This window comes from Podarcis raffonei, chromosome 3, assembly GCF_027172205.1.
Source record: "Podarcis raffonei isolate rPodRaf1 chromosome 3, rPodRaf1.pri, whole genome shotgun sequence".
Classification (NCBI taxonomy): domain Eukaryota; kingdom Metazoa; phylum Chordata; class Lepidosauria; order Squamata; family Lacertidae; genus Podarcis; species Podarcis raffonei.
In genome coordinates this window covers 72079241-72106207 of record NC_070604.1, presented here as the reverse complement: position 1 = coordinate 72106207, position 26967 = coordinate 72079241, and the positions used below count along the sequence as shown (strand labels likewise).

At 41.6% G+C, this 26967-nt stretch overlaps 1 protein-coding gene across 3 annotated transcripts in view; it reads left to right on the top strand.

Moving 5' to 3' along the window:
• PRKN (parkin RBR E3 ubiquitin protein ligase) overlaps positions 1-26967 on the top strand; it is a 589279-nt gene that overhangs the window by 535095 nt on the left and 27217 nt on the right. The gene's annotated exons all lie outside the window — the stretch shown is intronic.

The window sequence follows — 26967 nt, the reverse complement described above, 5'->3', positions numbered from 1 at the left end:
GTCCTCTTACAAACTTTGGATGTTTCCATGCATCATGTGTGCTGAGGGGCCACATTGATTTCCTGATGTTCCTTGAATTGGGGGATAATTGCTGGAGATCTCTCTTCCCTGCTTTTGGAAAGCTTAAGTGGAAGAGACCAATAAACAGTGTTGTTGCAGTTTTATAGTTTGAATTGTCCCGTGATTTCCATTGGGTTTTCTGTGGCTTGACAGTAGTAAACAGTGGGTCTTCCCAGGAAAAGCAGCAAGACAAAAGAAAATCGTCTTGGACCTGAGCCAGAAATCACAAGACAAATGGAAGGAAACATGGGACACATGGAGATGTGGGTGAGCACTTAGTCAAATAGAGAGGTGGGTATTTTTGAACTGGAGTTCACTGGGCCAGTGTGAGGTTGTGGGGGGGTCCAGAAAATTTCTGTCTTTAGGATCTGCAGCTTTGCTATTTGCTGTGGGAGTCTGTTATTCCAGTATGCCATGTTTCCTTTTTAACAGCTGGATTTCTTCTACCTTAGTGAAGCCTACATCCAAGGCCTTGAAGGCTTATGTTAGCAGTATCTTCTAGTTATTTTCCAAATCCCAATATTTTTTGCTTGAAATCGGGAGACCTGCTCCTTGCTTATGCTGACTTCACTCACTGTGAGCTTCTTGGTGTTTTCTGGGGCCTGGGTGTCATGTTGTCCATCTGCATTTGTATACAACCACTAGGTTCTCCCTCCCTATAGGCCTGAAATAGGTTGTTAAAGCACTTTCTTCATCTCTTGAGAGGCCAGGTAGCATTCCTTAAGTAACTACCTGTTGTTTGATTCGGTGTGCAGATTATGGTATCCAATGGGGGTTTCTTCCCTCCGAGAGGCTGAAGAGCTCAGAAGATAGGCAGTCATTTTGCAGCATTGGTAGCCACACTCCCATTTTTTTATTATTTTAATTGCCTCTTGCATTTCCTTAAATATATTCTGTGGAAGTCTTATTTGACAGGTGTCTTCGAAATGGAAAGCTGAAGATTCTATAGCAAAATCTTTAGCGTACTACCTGAGAAGCCTGGAGTGTTGAACTCACTTCACCTCTCTCATCCTCTTTTCTGTCTGCTTGCCCTGCTAATCTTCAACAGGTGTCATAACTGTTGACATCTAGACACCTGAGGCAAAATAACCTTCGTCACAACAAAGGGATCATTTGAAGTTATTGCATACGATTGCACACACAGAACTTTCAAGCAATAGCGTTTCATCTTTTTCTCTCTTTTTTTGCTGAGAAATTCAACCCCGTGCTTCATTTTTAAGGGTTAGAATGTAGGTAACATTTTAAATGGTCTCCAAAAGACCCTTCCTTACACTCTTGCGAAAGTGTATTTATTTTAAGTCTTTTTATCCAGCCCTTTCAAGGCTCCTAAAGTTTCCTGATATCAAATTTAAATTCAAAGAATATTAAAGTCACCTTCATGAGAATGACAGTAAATATGGCCCTAAAGGCAAGGAAATTGATCAATTGCTTTAGAACAGTCATGTCCAAAGTCCGTTTTGGGGGCCTAATCTGGGCCCCCGGCTGGTTTTATCTAGCCCCTGCAGCAGTTTATTTCTTGGGGGGAAATCCTATAAAAAAGCTCATCAGCTTTGGTCAGCCCTCACGCATGTTCACTTCATCAGATCTGGCCCTCTTTGAAAAAAGTTTGGGCACCCCTGCTTTAGAACCTACTGATGCAGTCGGTTTCTGTTACTCTTACAGCTCATCAACTCTCTGCTTGCTGCCATTGACTGTGATGGCCACAGCCTGCGATGGCACAGAGGCCTACATTCCACACAGCTATGGGTTGATTCTGTACTTTGAGATCCGTGGGCAAGATTTACTAAATTAACAGGAAATGTAACATTTTAACATGTTACATTTCTATACCATGTTTGTTCAGAACATACTGATGGGTAAAACACATTCCCCACTTCTTAATTGTGCTTTGTTAAACCAAAATATTCTGTGTGTGTGTGTGTGTGTGTGTGTGTGAGAGAGAGAGAGAGAGAGAGAGAGAGAGAGAGAGAGAGAGAGAGAAGGCAGAATATATCTCCCCAGTCCAGTTATGAGCCAGATCAGATTCCATCATACCCAGTGACATTACAGGAAGCCAAAAAAGTTATGCTTCCTCTGTCATTCTCTTCTCTTCCACTCACTCACCTGTTTGCCTCCACCTGGGAATCCATGGCTTACCATCAAAGCAGTGCCAAGTGCCAGGTACTGGAACGAAGAGAGAAGGGAAGACTTCCCTATCTTGCTTGGTTCTGTCTCTGGAGCAGCAGCAAGATAAGCAGAACGTGAGGTTCATAAGTGAAGGATCTGAAGGCAATCCGCTGTCTAGGAGTGAGGAGGTAAGTGAGGGGTCATAATTCTCACTTCATACTTGATTATGAACCACTCAGCTTTTGGGTCAATCATAACAGAGGTTTGTATTTTGATCAAAGAAATACTAGTGCCAGTCTTGGAATCTAACTGGAAAGGGAGACTTCTGTGGGTGCTTGTAAGGCAAGTTGGCTATATAGAAGCAGATATTAGAATATTGTGTCTGGATAGATTCAAGGAAAATCCATACTTGGTTTCACCCTCACCTTTTTTTTGTACAAGAAATCAACATGAAGGAGTGGCTGTCACACAGGAGCTCTTAAGACAAGTTAAGAGTTGTGGCAGGCTCATAATACTACAGTGTTTCAAGGGATTCACATGTTGTTACTAAAGTGAAGACTGATGATGTTCCAGGAGCTGGTGGCTAGAAGCAGCTTCTCTGACCTAAGTGCATGCTGTGTCTGATAGGATCTTGCGGAGAGCATCTTTGGGCTATTTTAGTTTTGCTGAGATGACTTCCAAACTTAACATTAATCTTCAAGCTAACAGCCAAAATACATCTTTATCAAGTTCATATGACCAAATTTCATTTTTAGTTGCCATTTTAAAAAGCCTTATAAATTATTTGTGTTTATAATTTCCTACATAAGATAATTGAACAATGTCATCAGACTTGTTCATATGTGACCCAAATGCTTAGGTTGTCTTTCCGGTTGAGTGCAATACTGAATCTTGGGCTTATGAACCGTCCTCCACTGTGGTGAGAACTCAGAGATCCAGCACACATATGATTGGTCACAATTCTCAAAGCATTTTGTCCACATCCCTGGGCAATGTCACCTGAAACTGATCCAAGGAATATAGCCCAGTGTCAGTGCTGTACTAAAACCAATTGCCTGCAAACACTTAGAGTATATTTGTATGTATTTTTGGAAACATGTCATGGCAAGTGACCAGATTATCTGCTTGCCCCTGTTCTCCATGCTCTAGTAGACTGAGCTCTTCTGTGGGTGCTGTAGTTTGGCATTAAATGTGTGGTGATGTGTCTAGATAGTCTACTTCCAACTTCCCTTATAGAGAAATCGCAAGAATTTGCACTCTGTTTACTATGAGCGTCAGTGGTGTTCCCTCCCTCATATCTTTAGTGCCAAATCACAGCTCTTATATTCTGGTTTGTTGCTTGCAACCAGATTCTTTTCTTCTTCTTCTACAGTCTGAGTAAGATGAATTATCCTATTAAATTGTGTTTTTACAGAAGTGAAGTTGCTTTATTGTTTGTCAGAGATCATGCTAGTAATTAACTTCAAACAACAAGAAATGTCAGTGGTCCCAGTGGGAACTCTTCAAAGTATGTTTTTCAAGATGTGGTGATAATTGTCTATCCTTCATGTACTAGTTCTTAAAGGATCTACCAAAGTTAGGGTGGAAAACCTTGCCTGCTAATAGAATGCTGGATCTGATTTGATAAATTCTACAGCAATTAAATTGGTTCTAATAGCATGCCAGCATATTAATGCTGTACAAAAATAGTTGTATAGTTGTATAGACAGACAAAATCCTGTCTTCCATAATGCAACATGTTATCTGACGGGCATTGTCTATTGGGTATAAGAAATAGTGACCTTCAGCAATTTTGTACTAATGTATTGGTATTAAGCATAGTATTGTAGTAGTATAAAAATAATAACTATATTGTGGGTTAGAACCAAAACTGTCCCACGTGTCAGCAGAAGGAATATTGTGATTATGAGAGCCTTTGATCCAGGAGATGCTCTTGAGAAAGGGGAGCAGAAGGGGCCCTCCCTTCTGCAGACCCTATACAATTTCTTGCTGTTCTGGGGGATCCCCTAACCATCCAGAGCAGATTTTCAGGGGCACAGAAGGCTAGAAGTTGGAGAGGGGATTGGCAAAAATGGCATCCATTTCCATTGGCAAGAGCTTATGTGGGATTCCAATGGCTGGAGAAGTCTGTGGCTGAATGGCTCCCTTTATCATCAGAAACAGGACCCCCCCTCATAATGTTGACCATCTCTAGAGTGAAAATGCTAGTTTGGTCCTCATTCTCACTACAGTGTTGATCTGACCCTGATAAAGTTGCTATTTCTGGCATGAACCCGCTTTAGGAACCATACTAACTATAGCTGTGCAGTGAACTCATTTCACATAAGCCACTTTGCAGTTGTAAATCAGAAATAATTAAACTAGATTTGAACCCATGACCAAGTTGTGACAAGCTCCATTATCGATTCCACCATCCCGTTAGATTCCATCTGTGAAATATACGGGGGGGGGGGCTTTGAGATATCAATCACTTTCCTTCTCAAATATGCGGGTAAAACATTTTTTCAGAACTTTTTAAAAAAAAAATCTTGATGAATAAAGGCTTTGATATAATTGTGATAGCGATCTTCCACTATTTAACCCTGAGGGAAGATTTTCTGAGCTTTTTCTTGACTTGGTTAAATTCAAAACATAAAACAAACAAAATTTCAGCAGCATCCCTGTTACAAAGGCACCCAGTTCTCTACTTCACAGATGGATATTGCTGGTTTATCATGGAAACACTAAAATAAAGATGATTGATTATGATGGCACACAAAGTGCATGAAAGCACCTTGCCAGCTTTAGTGATCATTAACATACAATCTGAAAAAAATGCTGCTGTACATTTGTATACCTTTAGCTGTTTAATGAAATCTGAGGTGGATGATCTCTGGGATTTTCATCTGATAAATATAATATGCTTCCCAGTCTCTCATGGAAATCATAAAATTGGTGCATTTTTAGATTTGTTGTGTTCTCACAGCCAACATTTTGGTTGCAGGATCAGAATTCAGATGCCACTTACACTTGGGAACCCATTGTGAGATATTTATATTTTTAAAAACCCTCACCATTATGTAACGATATGTGGTCATTTTCGAAACCAGCCAAATGGGAGAATGCAGGTCTGTATAGAAACAGACCAATGTCCCAGAAATATATGCAAATTTTAAGCAAACCCCATTGATTACTGAAAGTTGAAATAAAATCACCTATGAATAACAGTATTATCAGTTTGGTGGTAAGTCACTTTGCCTTGGGGCAAGTTAAAGCGATTAACACATTTAATTGCTAACTGGTTCTGAAATGAAATGAGATTTTTCTTTGTAAAACGATACTGGTAGATCTGCTTGAAGACTTGTATTTTTCCCTCTGTCTTGTTGTAGAATGCCATCATGGTGGTGAAGATAACCCCACAATTAATTGGCTGTGGTTGTAGCAATGAGCTCATATATGCTTATATTCACTTGGCTTGCTTTGGTGTTATCCTTATCTATAGGTTTGGGGTGCTGGGCTCTGAGCCCAGAACGGGAAAGTATCTGTAAGACTTGGGTATTTGCCACCTATGCCCTTATCTGGGTAGGTGAAGCGATGGAAAGTCCCAGGCAACATGACACATGCTGTTTTGTGTATAAAGAATGTATACACATTTGCTTGGTTGCGGTCAAGCCATCTCCTTGCTCTGGTGTCCGTTCCACATGCGCAAAAGGCTATGGGACCTGGCAGAAGTCTACAGAATGGATCACTCTGGCATCTTTGGCATCCTTCTTGGGCATACCTTTGGGTCTATGGTTAAGGACAAGAATACTTGTAAATAGTACCTTGAAACTTTTTCATACCTTGTTATAGTGCTACAGGAACCACAAAGTTGATGCCCACATATCATATACCCAGATGCACTTGCCATGCAGACAGCCTCTATTACAGATATTCTTTGCATGTAAGCTCTTGCTGAAATCAGTTATCAGTTTGGATCAGAGATGTGGGGCAGCTACCTCACCTGTGGTCCAATGCATACATGAACTCTACTTCTAGTGTTATTCAGTGCTTCTAGCAGGGATGGGTAGTGGCAAAGAATTCTGACCATTTCCATTCATTCCTGTTCCATCTTTCAAAAGTCATGTCCAGCTATTGGCACATGACACTCCCGAATAACAAAATATTAATTAACAATTCCATCGACTCTACATGCAAACTATAAGTAGCAAAGGAGCTTTCAGAAGTCAATTCCCAGCTGGATAAAATACTTGTTTACAGCAAACTGAACTCTGAAACTACCAGTCCTTGTCTATGTTAGTGATATGCAAGATCCAAAATTTCTTCATTCCGTTATGCTGGGGACAAAATGAGCTTGTGTCCAGTGTTTTCCTCTTTTCTTGTGGTTCATTTATCCTTTGCCCCAACAATGAACTGGGGGCAAAAATCTCTGCTCATGCGAAGTCTTACCATTTCAGGCCATTGGTCCATCTGGCCCAGTATTGTCCACACTCATTAGTGGCAGCTCTCCAGGGTTTCAGGCAGGGGTCTCTTCCAGCCCCTCGAGATGCCTGGATTGAACCATTGACCTTCTGCATGCAGAGCACCGAGCTGTGTTCCTTCCCAAGCTGCATTCCTCCCCACCACTTACTCTGTGGCATCATCTGAAGAAATCCAAACGCCCAGTCCATTAATTTATTTCAGATGTTTGTCAGCAGTCGTGTCATAGCAGTTTACTTTCCAGCTGCTGTGATAAGGAAGCTCTTCCTCTGTAGAAAACAGTCACTTTGTTCTGGCAAATAATATGGGGAGAATCATTCGGGACCCCTAACTGTAACTCGGTGGGAAATGTAAACTTTTTCTTCCCACCTGTCATATACAAAATGACATAAAAATACTCCCCACTAAGTACTGTACTTACGAGCTGTACTCTGCAAAGCAGATGGGAAATGATGATAATGATGTGGCGCCAGCTTGAAGATATGAAAGATCGAAGAATGATGGGTGTACTCCATGTTATATAGGGTGTGCATTCATTCCAGAACAAAAGAAGAAAATGAACCAAATGGGTCCAGTTCAGTTCCAGTTATATTTATTCTTAACAGTGAATGTAGAGAGAAATGGTGACTCCGATTCATATCCATTTGTTCCTCACTCACAGGGCTTTTTTCCCCAGTCAGAACTGACCAGAAATCAGTTCCGGCACCTCTCAGGTGGGCACCATTGCCATTCTAAGAGAATGAGGGAGGTGTTCATGGTGAGTTATGGCACCTCTTTTTCTAGAAAAATAGCACTGCTCTTTCACACCCATTTAGAGTGGCTGAAGGGTCTTATTTAATCTCTGGTGGTGTCAGCAGGAAGTGAATTGGTGGCTGCTGCTGGTGGTAGACATTTCTCCCAGAATTCCAAAGAAGAAATAGCTGCATCCTATGTAGAACATGGCAGCTACCAGTGCGCTGCTGGTCAGCTCAGTTGCTGTCACAGCGTCAAAAAGTGAAAAACCGGTAACAAATGTGAGTAATGAAATGGAGTTGAAACAAGGTACTGAAATATATTACATTTGAACCAGTGTATACGGAAAGTGATGAGGGTTTGGGGGGGGTTAATTAACAAAAAATAAATTAAATAACAAATGGGAGGGATGTCTTGCACATTCCTCCTTTGAAATTAAGGTGAAACTATCTAAGGTTGACAGACATCTATGGGCAGAGGATAAACAATGTTCAGAGGTCCAATAATAATTCAAACCTCTCTTGTCAGAACTATGGAGTATTCAAATTTATTCTAAAGCCACTTGGGTTAAATCATGCTGCCAGAGCCATGCATGCCTAATATTTGAGCACAGACCTTTTAGGACTGAGAGGCAGCACAGCACAGCTTACTTGTCCTACCTGCCAATGCCCAGGAGACTCCTATCACTACATTGGTGTGGGGCTTTCTTGAGCACTGTCACAGCTATGCATATCTCTGGGACTGGCATATCAGAAAGTTGGCATATTTTCAAATAAATAATTTGTCAAATATTCCGGACAAACTCACAAATGCTTTGCAACATCGCTTCATATCAGGGACTCAGGGACTCAATCTTCCTTTAAAGCCACCCTTATGGCCCTTGTCTCATTTTGCTCAGGAAACAAGAAACTGAATCCCTTGTTTGTTTGGATTATACTCTCAATGTGCTCTCTTGTTTCTCAAATACCAAAATATCCTCAATTCAACTGCACTATAAAGAAGATCCCTCTTGTTTCTTCAGCCAAGAAAACCTTCAGTGTGTAGAAAACTGGCACTATTAAGGCCACTTCTGGTATGTAACAAATAACTCTGCAATGACTGATAACTTTATTGGACAAGTTTTCCCACAAATAACATCCCTATTCCCCCCCCCACCAAAAAAAGTCAAAGCACATTATTGGATCCATGTGGCACTGAACGCCAAGGGGCTCCATAAAAATAGGGAAGGTCTGCATAATAATTGTATCTATGTATGACCCTTGGCTTTGAATGCATGATGTCCCAGGTTCAGCTCTAGGCATCTTAACTATGGAAAAAAAATGCCTTTCATGTGGCAAGCATAGAAGAAGCCCTTCAGAACCATATCTCTTTAGGGATGAGACTGGAGTAGGTGTGCTAGAGATCTAATAGAAAGCAGGTTCTTGTACCCTTCATTGGAAGTCAGGGGCATTTCAGCATTGCATCTCAGCAGCAGGTTGGAATAGGTGACTTCTGTGGTCAGAAGATCACTGCTGGAACATAGCAAAACACCATCTAGTTCAGCATGTTCTCATGGTGTCCAGCCAGATGCCTCCTGAACCAAAGCTACTACATGGCAACATTTTGCTACAGTTCCAGATTAACACTGCATTAAGCAATTGTTCCATCAGCACAAGGACTTCTCTTTGCATGATGGAACAATATTCCCCTCCCCTCTCCTCACCCCCCCCCCAGATATTGTTCTGAGGTTCACCCCAGTCCACTAGAGCAGATTTGAGGATGGCACGGAGGGGAAATCCTGTTGAATGGGTGGTAATCTTTATGCCGGAGCAACTGTTTCCAAATACTGCCTATGATCATTATTATTATTCCATTTCCCAACAGTTGCATTTCCTCATCTAGCTAGGGGGTGTATATGCAGACACTGGCTTTTGGGCCAGCTACGTTGAGGTAACAGAAGTAAGCTTGTGCTATTTCATTGCATGATCACCCTAAGCCACAGGTAAGATTGTACCCTCCATTGGATGAAGGGGACATTTGTCCCAGGTTCTGGCCCAGAAGAGTAAGGGTGCACAGCAAAAATCCTCAATGATTCTGCTGCTACAGGGAAGCCGACTGGGGAAACGGCGGCAGTTGCAGATTTATTCCAGTCACCCACTTTTGTCCCTGTCATGGGGGATTGGGCCTGTCAGCCATTCAGCTAGATAATCCTCATGTGGTATACTCAGTGTGTTTTGCTGTGCTTGTGTATATGTATACCTAATATACATATATAATATGGCTTGAAATTGTACCCTCTTATAGCTGAAATGTGCCAAAAGGGCCACTGCTCTCTAATAATTAACTGCATTGGTTTATTGAGCGTTTCTGGCTTTTCTTCAGGTTACTTTGCTCTCTGGCATCATCCAAGTTAATTAACAGACAGGCCTAATGTGTTCCCCCCTCCTTTTGTGCCTTGCCACTTAATTAGAGTTAAATGTGCAGTTTGTATTAGTCAGTTCACCTCGGCTTACCTAATGTTTTTCCTTCTTATAAGTTTACTCTTCAGTTTTTACATTTTGTCGGGAGGTTCCTCTGTTCAGTGGTGTGTATTCTTTAAACAAATCCAACAAACCAAGAGCAGCTAGGCAGCATCCTCGCAGCTGATGTGAAACTGTGAAGCATGATTTCATTTCATTGTAATTATGGATTGCCCCAGTTAGAGTCAGGGAGGAGGGTGGTGGAGAGAATACACACGCTAATTCCTCTGTATTTCTAGCACTCTCAGAATTGATCACTGTGTGACTAATAAGCAGCTACCTGTGACACAGTTCAGTGGGTCTTCTGCTGCTTGACTCGGACAGCTTTTATACACAGTATCAGAACCATTGCTTCTCATAGTCGTCCTTAATCACTTCCTCCAAAGTGGAGAAAACTGTGGGAGATTTTCTTGAGCCCTCGCAGATTTGTTTTTCTTTTCTGCAAGCCAGAGAAGATTTAAAGTCTCATAGCTATTTTGTTTCTTCCGCATGACCAGATTTTCCAGGGGAAAGCATTTTTTCCCCTTCCCTGTGTAACAAATGTAGTATGGCTAGAGTGTTGGTCTAGGATTGAGAAGGGACAGGTTCAAATCCTCAGTCAGCCAAAAAGCTCTCTGGGTGACTTTGAGCCAGTCACTGCGTCTTAGCTTAACCTATCTCATAAGATTGCTGTGATGATAAAACTGGGGAAGGGAAGACATGTTGCTTTGATCTCCTTGGAGGCAAGGCAGGATAGAAACAAATAAATGTGTCATTAAAAAAGTCCGCCAACTTGGAAATGTAAAACTGAACTTGCCTACTGAGTTCTGATGTGACTTTGTGTCTGTGTCAAGTGCTAGGGCTTTGATGTGTACACAGGCTGTTGTTTCCATGTGCGTGTTTGGGCATGAGTGCTAGGTTGATGGTTGAGTTGGAATAAGAACCTTGGTCAAAGGTTGCTTTTAATCCCTTGCATTTAATCCTTTGCGACACATGGGCTCTTTCTCTTCTCTCCTTCCTGCTGTAGAAGCAATGTCATTTTTCTCATGATGTCAGAAGGCAATTCTTTAGCCTTTGGTCCCCTACTTGAATAATGAACCATATTCTCTTCTGCGCAGTCTTCTGATGCAAGGACAAGGGTGTTATTGTTCTCCGCTAGTTGATGTAGGCTGTGACTGAGGTGTTGTGCATGTGAATGAAGACATGCTGCTCTCAGATCATCTCCTTAGAAGGTTTGCAAGGTCCTAGGTTAAGTGGGAAACACTCTTGTTTTCTGAACACTTAATAAGGCTGGTGAGAGAAAACAAGGAGTCTGCCACCCTCCTTCCTGATTCAAAATGAGGTCTGGGGATTAGTCATACGTTATCCTCTAGCGAGGGACAAAACACATGTAATCAGGTTCCTCTTTGCCTATTCTGGCCTCTAAAGGAAGGATAATCCATCAGAACCCAAAGGGTTGTAGCAAACCAAAGAACAAGAACATAAGAAGAGCCCTGCTGGATCAGGCCAGAGGTCTTATGTAGTTTAGCTTCCTGTTTTCTTAGTGGCCTATGGGAAATTCACAAGCATGACCTGAGTCCCTCCTGAGTGATGGTTTTTTTGCCAGTGGATTCTGCAATATGTAATTGATTCAATAGTGGTGCATTAGTGACAGATTTATACTGGACCATCCACACACAATTTGGCTTTATTAGTTGTTCTGCAATGCTTCTCCAATTTGGAGGGGCACTCTTGCACCACAGCACAACAAAGTGGGACCAAAAAAACATACTGTAACATTCACAGTGCAGGAAGGTCAGTCTATTCTTTGTTTTCAGAAGCTAGTGCAAGTGGGACTTTATTCCATGTGTCTGATCAGTCAACGCTAAATGTGTAAATCCGCTCTAAGAATGGCATTTGTTTGTTTACATGTTAAAAATTACCCTCAAGATCTACACATGCAACATGCTACAGAAGGTTGTGGTGAGATGAAACCTGTTTTGCCCATCATTCTGAAACTGCACAGAAAGCAGTTGTTGTTACTTTACTGTCTAAATGCCAACAGGTGCAAACACACTCAGCAATGCCCACAAAGTCAATTTTTCATCCTTGCCACAAAGGACCAAGTTTTCTACTGAGAAGCCAACATTTTCAATTTTATATATGCTGCCTGTCTAAATCTATGGTCACTTGGATAGTTTTGTTTGGGGTGAGGTGCCAAGTAATTTAGACAGCGCATGTGTTCATATGGCACCGTTCCATTCCAACTCCATACTCAGAGACAGCCAAGAGATCATCTATGGGCATCAAGCACGGCTGCAGAAGGTAGGATTTGCAGCCAAGGAAGACATCCAAACAGCTGCTCATCCCTATGTTCTGTACCTTTGGTTAAGATGCTTTGTGATCATTAATCCATATTTTTTCAATGAATTAAATGTCAAAAATAAGGCACCGCTTCCATGGTCTCTCCGTGAAATATTTTAGCCTTATCTGCTCTAGCTTGGTGCTTGTGAGAGTAAGAAGTAAGCAAATTCTTCCCTCGGCTGCCTTTAAGCTTTCAAAGAAATGAAGAGACAGAAGCTGTACTGTCTAGCATAAATGACAAGCAACATTCTGGCTGAAAGGATCCCTGCTGTTGTTTTATATCAAAAACAATTAGTAAGGAATACGAATGTGAAAACCAGACACTTGGCTTCAAGCAGCAAAGCTTCTTACAGCTTACAGCATTTTCAGAGGTTTTTAACCTTTTCTGGTATCTATGGACAAGTGTCAGTCATGTTAGTACTTGGACAGAAAAAAACACCAAGGCAGTCAGATTATTGAATGGGACTGATCCAACTTACTTTCAGCTTGAAATGTAGATGGTCCCAGATTCAGTCCTCAGCATCTCCAGGTATGATTGGGAAAGATTCCCTGTCTGAAACCCTAGAGAGTTGCTGCCAGTCTCTATAGGCATTATCTAACTAGAAAGATTGTTGATCTGACTCTGTATAAGGCAGCTTCTTAAAAATGTCTTTCTTCCTATGCCACAAGAGCAGTTATGAGACAGATCTTCAGTTGTTTTAAATCTGCCAGCAGAGAATACCATGGGCAGAGTATAAGCATGTTAACATTGGTCCTAGGGTCATGCCATATTTTTACCCATGATTTATTTTTTAAGATGAAAAGGTTTCACCCCCTGGGGGGGGAAAGCCTTTTTCAGTTTCTCATGGCTGTTTATAGCCACTTCCACTGTCCTTCAACTGCTTTTAACATGCCATTTTCTCTCCCCCGCTGCCTGATCCAATCAGGAATCTCATGGGGCAATGATCTTACAGCGTTACTTAACTAGTCCGCTTTGGATACACAGCACTGTCACTCAAGGTGAAGAAAGCAGCATGTCAGGCTCCATCAGTCTCTGAGGGCAGGCTACCCGAATGGGCCCACCACCCTCACAAGGAAGAATTGCCACTACTAGTCCAAACTTCCTACTGATGCTGTAAATCAAAAGAGGTTGAACAACGCTGTTTACAGTTCAGGATAGGCCATGGCAAGTTCAAATGAAGACCTCCAGCAGCCACATTTGAAAGCATGTTTGTTTGCATGCTAACCCCTAGAATTGCATTCACCACCTCCATAGTGCGGATTTCTTCCCGTAATTTAAATGAGAAAGTGACATAATCCAATCCTCTCATTTAATTTTGTAAGTCGGTAGTGTTTCCTATTCATGGTCTGTTCAGGAGATTTTTTCCCAGCTACAGGAGTGCCAGTGAGAAAACCAATATACCCAAAAGTGAGAGAACATATCAAATTAAACACATAGCTCTTTTTGTTGTTTTTTATGTTAAGGAAACAATTGGATGAATGCATAAGGATGCCAGTGGGGAGTTTTGATTTAGCTCTTGGAGACAAATGATCAGAAGGCCCTTCAACAACATTTTGAAAAATTGAATAGCCCTTGGAGGACTATATTGGTGCAAAGCACAGTAAAGAGTGAATTGCAGCCTACTTTTGTAAACCACAGTTAGTCTCTTAAAGTTTGCAAAAACCTCCTGAGGTTCACTTGTTTGTAATCTCACAGCAGTAAGCTTGTACAACACATTTGTATGTCTGTCTTGGGAAAATTCCTGTGCTGAGTCAGTCTCACAAAGATGAAATCCTTGTGGTTCATTGATAGTATAAAAAACCTGAAATGTGTTTTGTTATGTTCTGTGTATGAAGATGTTCCGTACACAGTTACCTTAAAGGTCAGTGTCTAAGTTGTTTCGTTATGTGACTTGTACACCGAAGTACATATTGAAATGGATTTTATTCAAGAGCAACATCCTTTCACTGCTTCCGATACCACCCCAAATAGCCATAAAGGGAATTTTCAAACAAGCCAAGCTTCAGGTTTTTACATGTGACAACTGGCACAGGTGCTGTTTTATGTGAAAGCAAGTTTACTTGGGGCAGGGTGTGGGAATGTATTAAAACATGTAGCTTCAATCTGTGGTACAGACCCAGGAGATTCACATGCTCTATTTTAAACATTTGAATTGATTCTAGGTTGATATGGCTACTTGGGAGCTATGGGTCATACATTCTGTTCCCCTCATATCTTAACCCAGAGGTATCTGTTGACATCACAGAGAGAGCCACTTTTTAGCAATCAGAACAACCCTTCTCTGTAACAGCCACTTTTCATTTAAAACAGGGCAACTATGTTTGACATGGCGTCAGGGCAAACAGCAAGGATGGGCAATCTTTTTTCTGTGAGGACCACATTCCTTTGAGAGTGATCTCTCAAGGCTCAGATGGTAACTATTGGTTGAGACAAGGCTAGTGATGGGTAGGGCCAGAGCCAAAACTGCCACCTTTTTGCCTCCTTCCTTCCCTCCCTCCCTCCCTCCTTTCCTCCCTTCCTCTTCTATCTCCCTCTCTCTTCCTTTCTTATCCAGTGGACTACCAGGAAAGGAAAAAATTGCTCTTACCAGACTTTTAAATTTAGGCTCAAGCTGTCTCACAAAATTAGACTGAGGATCACATTGCTTCCCACTGGTTTACAGTGACTCCAGCCAGAGTTATAAGAGTTACCCAACAATACCAACTGCTGGACAACTGTGAGACACTTCTGATGCTCATTTCCTCCCAATGCAGTCACCTCCAAATACCAAAGTGATGGGATGCTAGTATAGTCAGGTAGTTCCATGCTGGCTACTAGTTTCACACTGGATGCTTTCTAGTTAATAAAAATTATAGTGTTGATATTTAATTTCCAAAATGCTACCAAAAACAGGGACTTCGTCCTCCTTTTTTGCAAAATGCAAATATTACGAACAGCAACTGGATCTGTCAGACCATATTCCTTCAGGCTGCCGACCCCTCTGTTTGCCATTGTTCCCTTGTGGCTTTTACTTCATAAAGTAAAGTGAAGTACTATCTTTGTAAGGTATGGACATGTTTTCTTTTCTTTTGTTGAAAGTTTGCTTATGTGGACAAGGACTGAGGGAGCATTTCCTGTGTGTTCTCTGTACTACTACAGTCCCAAGTATTTTCAAGTAATGCAACGAGTTACTTACCTGTTGTGCTGTGATTCGGTCTGTGTCAAATTAGGATCTTCCACATGTTGTACCTGTGATACAAAATTGATGTATTTATTTTTGTTGTGATTATTTTTCCTGAAAGCTTTTCAAAGGAAGGACAAGATGAGCGTATTCAGTGCTTTTATTTTAGTGCTGTGTGATAATCTTTGAATAACAGCCACACACACACTCCCCACAATTTTCTGGCTTCTAATATCATAGTGATGATGTATAAAAGCTCAGAAAATTCAGCCAATTCAGCCTTGTTTACTTTTCTGCAGTATAAAATAACCATGTTTTGAGAAATGTGTGCTTTAATAATAGGTTTGTGTGTTCTGTGGGCTGCTGCTTTATAGCATCTGTGGCTCTCATGCATTCTCTCTATTGGATAGCTTGATGCTGCTGAAAAAATACTGCCCCTCTACATGCCCAGCAATAGGCTTTTATAATCTCATGTTTTGAGTTGTTTGGTGGAAATCTTTCTTAGCACCTCTTAAAAAATGCCTTTTCTTGTCAGACACGTACACCTAATTTCAGAGCTGCAGGCAGAGGGTACATCTGGCATACGCAGGCCTTTGGGGAAGCCAAATGGTTGTCACAAGGCTAGTGATTCCTCAGGTGGCCAAAGGGTGGTCTTGATCCAAACAGCATACCAAGCCAAACAATCCAGCCAGCAACCCTGCGTTGTTCTTCCACAGTGTCAGTCATAACTAGGGATGGGGAGAAACTAGATTCAAATTTAGTTTTAATGTGAACCTAGGGTTACCATATTTAAAAAGTGGAAATCAAGACACAAAAGATGTTGAGCAAAATTTGGGGGGGGACGGACTGCCATACATTTTTGACAAAATTCTGGACGTATGGCAACCCTATGTGAACCTGCCTAATTCGCACTGTCCTAAAGAACCAAAACGCAGCTGAGATGCGGTCCCCCCAACAAAATTCAAAATTTGGCTTTGTAATTCGGAATTTATGTGATGTGATTTAATTTGATGTGATTGGCCAGTTAATAAAAATTATTTTTAAAAAAAACGCAGCTGAGATTCACACTGCTCCAAATTTTGTGATGCAGTGTTCTGCTGAAATAATGTGTGCAAATTAGGGGAGAGTGTGTACAACAATGTATCTACATTGAAAACAACCCGTGGCTAAATTTCATTGGGTGCCAGAAATGATACACTCACCACCCCTTCCATTCTGAACACAGGAGAGGTGCAAAAAGCTCTCTGTGCACATGCAGGGCAGTAGGTGCTTTTTTCCATTGATGGGAGAGCTATGCCTGCACCATTTTGTGGGCCTGTTAATTATTCTGCTCTTTTAGATGTAGCAGCCATGTTGTGTTATGCCACATACCCACAGCACCCATGTTATGCTTTGCCACATATCCCATAGCAGCAGTTCATGCTGTGCCACACTTCATGGCAACCATTTTATGGCACCCACAGCACAAAATTCTGAATGTTCCCACTGGCTCCCAGGAACTGGAAAGCCCTGCCCTGTTACTTCGGGGTATTAAATAACACATGCTGATTGGCTGAAAAGATGTCCATAACTGCAACTGTATAGGAGACAAAATGAATGCAAGAATAGGAATAGGTCTAAAGGAGGAGAGGGAGGGATGCAAGCTGGGTTATATTTGGTCACCAGCCTAGAAAATAAAATACTGCCTAAAATATATACAAAATTAAAAGGTAGTTTTAGAAAAGCAGCAGATTATATTAGAAGATAAAGTTTTCACCAAAAATGTACTGCTGCAAATAGAAAGCTGCCCATTTATTAGTGCACATCATAAATGTTGCTTTGTCAACTCTTATCGTGCAAGAAGTCTCATAATAAAATAACTACTTATATATCTGTATCTGGATTGTACCATTTTTTATCACTGTAATAGGTTATGGTAAAAAAAGAAAGAAAATGTTCTCCCTTTTTTTCTTTGTAATAGCCAGTCGTGTCAGATAAGATCTCTTTAGGCCCAAGCTGTGGGGAAAAAGTTTAATTTTGCAGCTATATAACATGATGGCTACAACAGGTTATACTAGCTAAACCAACGTTATTATTTTTTGTGTCACAACAGAGTGATCATAAGAGGATCCAAGTATTGAAAGGAAATGATTACCAGAAAGATACTTTTAGTGCCCTGTCAGTCTGAGGGGATATAATTATTAAAATACATTTTTTGTGATAAGAGACAAAGCAAGTAAAATCATTCTGTTTCTGTTGCTGCAACCCTATTCATACCTACCTGAAAGAAAGCTCTATTGAATGCAGTGGGACTCAATTTTTTAGTAAATGTGTAAAGGGTTGCTCTATACATATACTGAATGAACTCCAGGTATCTTCTGCCATGTTTTCTGCACATAAGTGTATAGTAGTAGTACAGTTAGCTGCTTTTTATGAAGCTTTGTATCCAAGTATAAATACAGTGCTACCTTGGGTTAAGTACTTAATTCGTTCCGGAAGTCCGTTCTTAAACTGAAACTGTTCTTAACTTGAAGCACCACTTTAGCTAATGGGGCCTCCTGTTGCTGCCGCGCTGCTGGAGCCCAATTTCTGTTCTTATCCTGAAGGAAAGTTCTTAACCTGAAGCACTATTTCTGGGTTAGCGGAGTGTGTAACCTGAAGTGTATGTAACCTGAAGCGTATGTAACCTGAGGTACCACTGTACATGGAACAGGTCTTCCTTAATACAGATCAGATTCTTTCTGATGTGTGTTTATGCACTGGAACAGTGGTAGGGAAATGACATTTACCTTTCATATTTGATGCATAGCTCATCTCTTTCTGTACTTGGGTGTTTCTACCTGACTTCAAAATGTTTTGTAAGAACAGGCTCAGGGATGTTGTGATTACTGTAAGGGGCGCAGGTGGCACTGTGGGTTAAACCACAGAGCCTAGGACTTGCTGATCAGAAGGTCGGCGGTTCGAATCCCTGTGATGGGGTGAACTCCCATTGCTTGGTCCCTGCTCCTGCCAACCTAGCAGTTTGAAAGCAACACAGTGCAAGTAGATAAATAGGTACCGCTCCAGCGAGAAGGTAAACAGCGTTTCCGTGCATTGCTCTGGTTCGCCAGAAGCAGCTTAGTCCTACTGGCCACATGACCCGGAAGCTGTACGCCAGCTCCCTCGGCCAGTAAAGCGAGATGAGCACCGCAACCCCAGAGTCGGTCACGACTGGACCTAATGGTCAGGGGTCCCTTTACTTTTTTACCCAAGAAATACTTAAGTAGTTGACTGAAATTGTACGTTGTGGTATTAAGTCAGCCCAGACACATCTCTAGGTATGGCTAAAGAGAACATAAAACTTCAGTAATGTTTGTTAAAGCTTAGAGAACTCCAACTCTACCTCATGACTTTTCATTTGCAAATTAGTCTGTCCAACACTTAACCTATTAGTGGAATTTCGCTTTTGGAGGGTGGGGTGTAGGGCAGCTGCCAGCACTCTTCATATTCTTAGAGAAATTAGATAAAATTATTGAGAGATGTTGGAGTAGCTTTCAGTATATTTTATTCTTCCAAGGAGAGAAAAGACAAACTCCGACTGTCAGACTGGACTATGCTGGGTTCAAGGATTCTGAAATTTAAGAAATTTCAGGTCAGATGAGAAAGATCGCAAAACATCATTCATGAGTTTAACCAAAGTCCAAACAGTCACATTTTAGAATAATGGATTGTTTTGCTGCTTACTGAGGCATGAGCAGGTTCATGTGAAATTAATAGTGGAGGGATGCGAAATCACAGACTCAGGCTATAACAATTTGTTTGTTCTTCCCACTTCAGTGCACGCTGATGGGAAATGTCTCTGACTGCAAAAAAAAATTCAAATACTATATCCACTTACTTGATTTGATTTATAAAGAACATATCATAGCCACCCCAACCTAAGCTCTGTGCTATCCCTTACAAGATTCAAACCTCACAAGAGGACTGAAATCACTCAGTCATAATATATAGATACCTGCAAAATGGAAATGAAATGGTGTAGTGGTGAAATGTCTAATAAGCTAGCATGGCACATTTGAAATAATGCCAAAATTGAGGACTGTGTCCCTGAAAATCATACAATTATGCAAGATGGGATTGCAAAAGAAGTGGCAAATGAAATGGTCCAGATCTAACAAATGTACAGGGATATTGCAAATGGTGTGTGCAACCTTGTGGAATAATGTGGAACTATTTGATGTGCTGCACATGGAGGCATCAGTCAGTGGAGGTTATTGCTGAGTACAACAAATTGCAGATGGGGGTAAAGTGCACAAGATCAAACTGTCTACAGTAGTCACAAAGGTATCCTGTACATTTATCAGCAAGGTTCACAACACATCTGCCATGCCTCCCTCATGGGTCAAAGGAAACATGTACATACCATGGATCAATGCACTTACTTTCCTAGCTGAGGAATGTCAGGGTAGATGCCCAACTGTGTGTCAGTAAATAAGAAATCTGGGTTGCTTGTTGATTTATATTATATCCTTTGTGTAGAAATCTGGTCACATGTCTTTGTCTGTGGATTTTTGTTTGCACAGCAAATATTATGAATTGCTGATATTCTGGGGCCAGTCTTCCTTAAGGTCAGAAAGTAGTTATGCTTTATGTACTATTAAACCCTGACCACACAATTCATCTTCATTGTCATTTGGGATCACAAGCTTCCTAGCTACTTAGCTTCTGGCCCCAGCCCCAGCTAGCTCAAGCAGTCAGAGCCCCTTCCACTAGGACCAGAGCACACAGCAATGAAACAGCCAACCAAGCAATAGTCATACATATCTCAGTTAAAGAAACCAAGCAACCTAAAAAAATGCCACAAATTCACTTCCACTGTGCTTCTTCCAAAACTCTAGCATGAATCTCCCTGGTAGTTGCTTCTGTTCACACCCTGACTTCTAAGGCCACATTTGCACACAACGCTAAACCAACCCATCGCTTAGTGCAGATGAGTAGGCTCCTGGGAAGGAGACCACACCCATTTTGCTGCATCCTAGTCCTTTTAGCTTCATTCAGCAGCTAAGCATTTTGTCTGGACGCAGGATCATGGTTAAGCTTTCTCTTCCTTAGTTGCAAGCTGCAGCCAAGGTTTGCTCTTGGCTTACAATGATGTATGATCAGGCCTATAAATGCACCTAGAGTAGCTAGACTTGCTCACTCATCTGAGTGACTCATACTACCACTTTTCCCTTCCTTCCATTCTGCCATTTTTGAAATTGACCTCCATTGCACGGGAACTGTGCAGGGCAACTAAAAACACCAGCCGAGTCAGCACATGGACAGCATCCTAACCTGGCCCTAAAGACAGTCATCTGTTGGGTCCTGCAACACTAGGGGTTGTTTATTTTGTTTTGCTCCTTTACTGTACTCAGCAGGGTATCTATATTGTTTTCAGTCAACCAAAACCATTGTCTCATGATCCTCTGTCATTTCCCCATACTTGTGATAAATAAATCCCAAACAGCATTTTCTCTCTTTTTTGTTGAAAGTTAGGTCACCCAGAATGAACCAATGCTCATTAGTAGTTCCTTCTCTCATGAAGAGAGATCCCTTTGTGTCAAAATCTGACCCTAGGAGAATTTCACAAACTAAAACGTTACCCCAACAGAACTACATTTGGCATTTATGCCCAAGGCAATCCATTCTCAAATTGTTTCTGCTTTATTCATCCTGCATCTTTTATTGTTCACCATCAGCTGTGTTACTGATGGGTAGTGTTGGTTCATGTCTCTAACAAGATACAAATATGGTTTCTGTTAAGTGGATCAAGGGTCTGTTCTGATAGAGACGGACACTGCAGATAATGACTGTTTAGATTTATACCGCTTGGAAACAAACTGATGTATACAAGCATTCAGATGATAGCGAATCACCGGAATTCTGACTTACCTTTTTCCTTTCAAGTCTGTTTTTTTACCAACAGCAATATCTGCCCACAAAAATCACACTGGAATCAGCAAGGATATGTGGCATTGAAATGAGAGAATGGGAATTCTTTGCAGGCAAAGAATTGGAATAAGAGACTGACCTTCTTTTCACAGAAAATAAAATGATTTCAGTCCACAAAGCAGCTTCTGAGACTGCAATCCTACACACATTAATCTAGGACTAAGCCCACCAAACTCAGTAGGACTTGTTTTCAAATAGGCACATATAGGATTGTGCTGTTTGGGGCCTTTCGAGATGATCAGTTTGCAGTGCTGTAAATGTAAGGTTGTTGCTTCTTTGTTCCAACAATCTCTGAAAAAGTAGAGTGGAATTTCTCCCATTTGATGAATACGGCAAGCCTGCTAGAGACAACCGAAAGAAGTAATTTTGATAGAAATAGGAAGATACTTGCATAGCATCATCTTTCAGCTGTGAAGAGAATTATAGTTGAGAGGCCATCCTTGGTTTGAAAATTTGGAAGGTTCATATAAGAGGGACATTGTCCACCAGTTTGTAACAGAGTCTGCCCCTTAAATCCTGTGATCACTGTCCAGTTAAGAAACAAGAGAAATAGTGGCACCTTTCACGTATATTTATCCATTTTTGGGGTAATTTTTTCATGTTGTTCAGAAGGTAAGTTTCTGAGAATTAAATGTCACATTTAATGTCACAGTGTTATTTTCTAGAAAAAGAGGTTCCAGAACTCACCATGAATGCCTCCCTTGTTCTTTTATAATGACAATGGTGCCCACCTGAGAGGTGCCAGAACTGAGTTCTGGCTACAAGCACTGGCATAGGAAGGTGGGGGCAGGGAGAGTGGTCCGCTCTGGGTACCATCCCGGGTGGGGTGCCATCGCGGCTGCCCCCGCAGGCGGTGCACCACACCTCCTGGGACACGCGCCAACCACTCGCCCACTTGTTCTCCGCTCCTGATGCCGGAGCATGCAGCTCCACCACTGCCCATCAGCTCACTGGCCTGACCCAAATGTGGTGCCTTTTACCACCTTCCTCACTAGACTCCCCCAGATAGTCATTTTAGCAGGTAGTGGTGCCACTTTTGAAAGGGAGCCAAGCTTGGCTGCCATCCACAGTGGTTGCCTGTCTTCTTAATTTACCCAAAATGAAATTCCTCAGCCTAGGTAGGTATTGGGAGATCCATGCCAATGGCCCCCTGAAGTTTTGACCCTGACCCTGAACCCAGCTACTGTTACATTTTGACTTGACAGAGTAAACTCAACAATGGGCAGACTAGTGGCTGTATTGTGCTCTTTGCCTCTAATGTCAACTGACTAAGTTAGGAAGAGAGCAGTCTAGCCTGCTATGATCATAACTAAAATCAGTCTTTTGTTGATTTTATAATCATGGATGATCAGGATCTGTAACCTAGAAGCATCTATAAGGCCATAGGTTTCACACACACACACACACACACACACACACACATTCAAACACAGGGAATTTTAAAGACCTATCTTAATCATGGCTCCTAAGCCTTGCAAAATGAAATCCAACTTCAAAGACTAAAACTTGAGTTTAATAAAGTATTTGTTTCAATTTCTCAGAGGAAGTACCAAGTCTACCCAAGGTAAGGTAGCTGTAAATTAAAAATCTCCCTGTTCCCAAGGTTCTGTCAGCTGCTTTCTGGGATGCTACAGCTCTTGATGTGTCAAGGACTTTCTCGCTGACAGGCTACCTCTCAGAGACTTCACTTAATAAGATGCTAAATTTGAAGAGAGTTGCAGGGAAGCCATGCCGTCTTAAATAGCTGGGGGGAAGCATTAATCAGTGCTGTGCTAATGAATTTTTAATTCATACCTGGAGAACAAATTGACTGTGGCTCCTAATCTGGTTTCAGGAGTGTCTTGACTTAAAAGTTATGCAGTTACAGGTACTCCGCTGTGTGTGTGTGTGTTCTTTATGTGCATAAAGAATTGCTTATTGGGGAGGGGGAATCAAACTGGGGGTGCTGGGAGATAAGAACATGTCAGATGAAGGAAAGAATCTGTTTGTTGGGAGGGATGCAGTGCTCCTTTGTGCACTCAGGCCGACTTTTGCAAAAGTGAAATAAAATATGTACATATTGGGCTTTCATGTTAGATAGTTTTACTCCAAATATTTGTCATCCTCTATTTATGGTAATACTACAACTATATTGAATGGAGTGTTATATGCTGGGCCACTAGAGGATAGGGTGATGCACATGGACATCAGATTTTAGCATCATCTTTTTTTCCCTCTCTCTCTCTCTCTCTCTCTCTCTCTCTCTCTCTCTCTTTCTGTTGTGGCTCATAAAAGAAAATGAAAATACATGCCAGCAGTAAACTTAGTAAGCTTTGCAAACTGGCCTGAGGTGAGGATGTGAAACTCTTCTTTATAAAAGAACATTGATAAAAGAACATTTTGTACAGTGGGATTCAGGCAGGGCTTTGTCTTCATTTTTGGACTATTGCAAGAACTTGGATAGATTGTAATGCCACCCATAGCGCTGCAGAGCCAGGTGATATTATTTGCCAATCTCTTGCAGTTTCATTTTCTTAACTCTTATAGTTGCCACCCATGCAGCTTTGTTTTTGAAAGCCCCCCCCCCACCTCTACTCAGGAAGATGCAAGCTAGGCTAACAAATACCGGCGAATGCTTCTCAGTTTACCAAGTGGTAGCCATTTCCAGGGCAGACGTTTGCTTATTTGCATACAATAATAAAAACAATGAAATTCAGTTAACAATTAAAAAAATCAGTTAAAACAGCACAAAAACATGAGAGAAATACATATTCAAAAAAAAAGCAGCAGCAAATATAACAGCACCAACATAAGCCAGTAACAGCTTAAACCAGGGTTGGCAAGCTTACTTGGAGTCCTTGGTGAGAGACATTAGAACAAAAGTTCGACACTCAGACAGGGTAACATTCATCTGTCTCAGGAGAGAGTTCTGAAGTATTGTTGTGAGTATCAAAAAAAGGCCTCATAAAAGGAGGAGATAGAATACTGAAAACTTGTGGTGTTTTTGTGTTGTCTGTTTACAAAAGTGCTGGTTGATACTGAAAATACTGAAATTTGGAAATGTGTATTTAAAAAAATCAGAATTTGAATGATTGGCAGAGAAGCCGAAGGAAGTCAAAAAACCGAAAAGTTTAATGCAAATTGTTAATGTGGTATAAATGTATGGAAAATCAATAAAATATAATTTTTAAAAAAAATACAAAAGTGCTGGTTGTGCAGGTGGGAAGCAATCATGTAGCCACGCAGCATTTGTCCCAAATCAACATCAGGATTCCTCCCACCCCATAAATGTCTTGGCAATATGCAACCACATGCCTCAAGTAAAGCTGCTTCATCGTCCAGGATCAGAAGTAACTTATCTGAAAATCAGTTGCTGGGGAACAACTATGCAAATGTGCCAGCAGTTTCATATCTGGTTGGCCACGGTAGGAAATAGGCAGCTGAACTAGCTAGGTCTTTGGTCTGATCCATCAAGGCCACTCTTATTAGCTATTCAAAAAATAAATAAATGATACGGCTAGAATTCTACTGATTTTGAGAAGCTAAAGGCATGTCTAGGTGACAGTATCCCAGGAGTGAAGGAACTGGAAATCTTCCCATGTAGTTATGTGTCACCTGAAGCCTAGTGCATCCATATGGTTTCATTAACAGTGTGATCAGTGCATTATGTAAGATGCAGGTGATAGCAGCAGCTGCGGCAGTGACAGTAGTTATGGGAAATGACAGGCCGGGTGTCATTAAATCAGTGGAGCTGTCAAATATTCTCAGGCAGAAGAAAGAACGTATCTTGTATGCCTCTCTCCTTCTTGGAGTGAGTTTAATTTTCTGTGAATGATAAGCGAGTGAGTATTTAAAACCAAAGTCCATTAATTTACAGCCCATGCATAATGTAATCTTTGGCAACTATAGAATTCCACCACGGTGCTCGGCTGATATTTTGATCTACAGAGACCATCCTCTGGTGGATGAAAGGAGTAATTTGCCTTTCATGCCTTTTCAGCCTTGAGCTTCATCTGAAAAAGATTGCTTGATTTGGGGAGTGGGGGAGAGGCAGAGGAAAAAAGAAGAGATTCTTATTCAAACAATATGTGGTACTTCTGCAGTGCAACATGGATGCTGCTGAAAGAAAGATATCCCTTTAAAGTTCAGCCCAGCTCATTTAACTTACAGTTTGATCTGTATTCTTCTAAGAGAAGTCAAAAGGTCAATGAATACAGTAATTAACTGCACGATGTATTCTCGTAGCTGACACTTCCAATAACATTCATTATACAGAGGAGTCTGAGCAGCAAAAGTGTCCAGTTTTCAGGGGGTGCTCTAGTTAAAACCTGCTTCTTGTGATAGGCTCAAGAAGCAAAGTCAACGATGATGGAAAACATTTGATGTGGCCGCTCTCACTTCAATCCTCTTCATCTCAGCGTGTTGCATATTTACTTTTATGCAGGGGTTCTCAAACAGGGGGCAGAGTTATTAAGAAAAATGTTTGAGCCTTCCCTAGGTGTAAATAAGATTAAATAAAGAGCTAGAGTTCAGCTCTTCACTTACAAGGCAAGCAAAGAAAAGGGAAAAAAAGGAGGGAGCTAAGTCACATCAGCAGGCAGGGTGCTTGAGGGCTTATAGGTGTAATAAGCCCTAGAGAAACAAAAAGCTTGCTAAAACATAGGTTTTCCATATGGACCTCTTCAGCGAAAACAAGCTTATGTTTGTGCCATCCCATGTTGGTGTCAAATAAATTTCCACCTGTAGGAGTGGCCTATCATAATGAGACTGATGCTGCATCTGCATTATACATTTAAGGCAGTAAAAAAAAGGTAAAAGTAAATTACCCCTGGATGGTTAAGTCCAGTCATAGGCTACTATGGGGTGCGGCGCTCATCTTGCTTTTCAGGCTGAGGGAGCTGGCATTTGTCCGCAGACAGCTTTCCGGGTCATGTGGCCAGCAGGACTAAACCTCTTATGGTGCAACAGAACACTGTGACGGAAACCAGAGCGCACGGAAATGCCGTTTACCTTCCCACCACAGCGGTACCTATTTATCTACTTGCACAGACGTGCTTTCAAACTGCTAGGTTGGCAGGAGCTGGGACAGAGCAACGGGAGCTCACCCCGTTGCATAGATTTGAACTGCTACCGTCCTGATCAGCAACCCCAAGAGGCTCAGTGGTTTAGACAACAGCGCCATGCCACTTAGTCCTTGCTTCCACCAAAGTATCCTGGGAACTGTAGTTTGTTAAGGGTGCTGAGAGTTGTAAGGAGAACCCTAGTCCTCTCGCAGCGCTATGATTCCCCAAGTTCCCTGGGAACAGGGATTGATTGTTAAATCTGTCTGGGAAGTGCAGTGTCTACTAACAACTCTCAGTACCCATAAAAAACTGCAGTCCCCAGGATTCTTTGAGGAAAGCCATGACTGTTTAAAGTAGCATGAAACAGCTTTCAATAGTGCAAATGAAAATGACAGCATGGCCAGATGGGTTTGGCCAGGGTGGACCCCAAGACATTTTGCCATCTGAGACGAGACAGAAACTGTTGTCACTGCACCACACAATGCCACAAGTCGCTACTTGCTGCAGGCACCGCAGAAAAGCCAACTGCAGGCTTAACCACAGTGGCATGGTAGTGGCTGGCAAGGGGGTGGACTCATCCTGGCAGCTGGGGGTGGGTAGGGCTTACATGGGGGAGACATGCATTCCCCTCTCAAACTG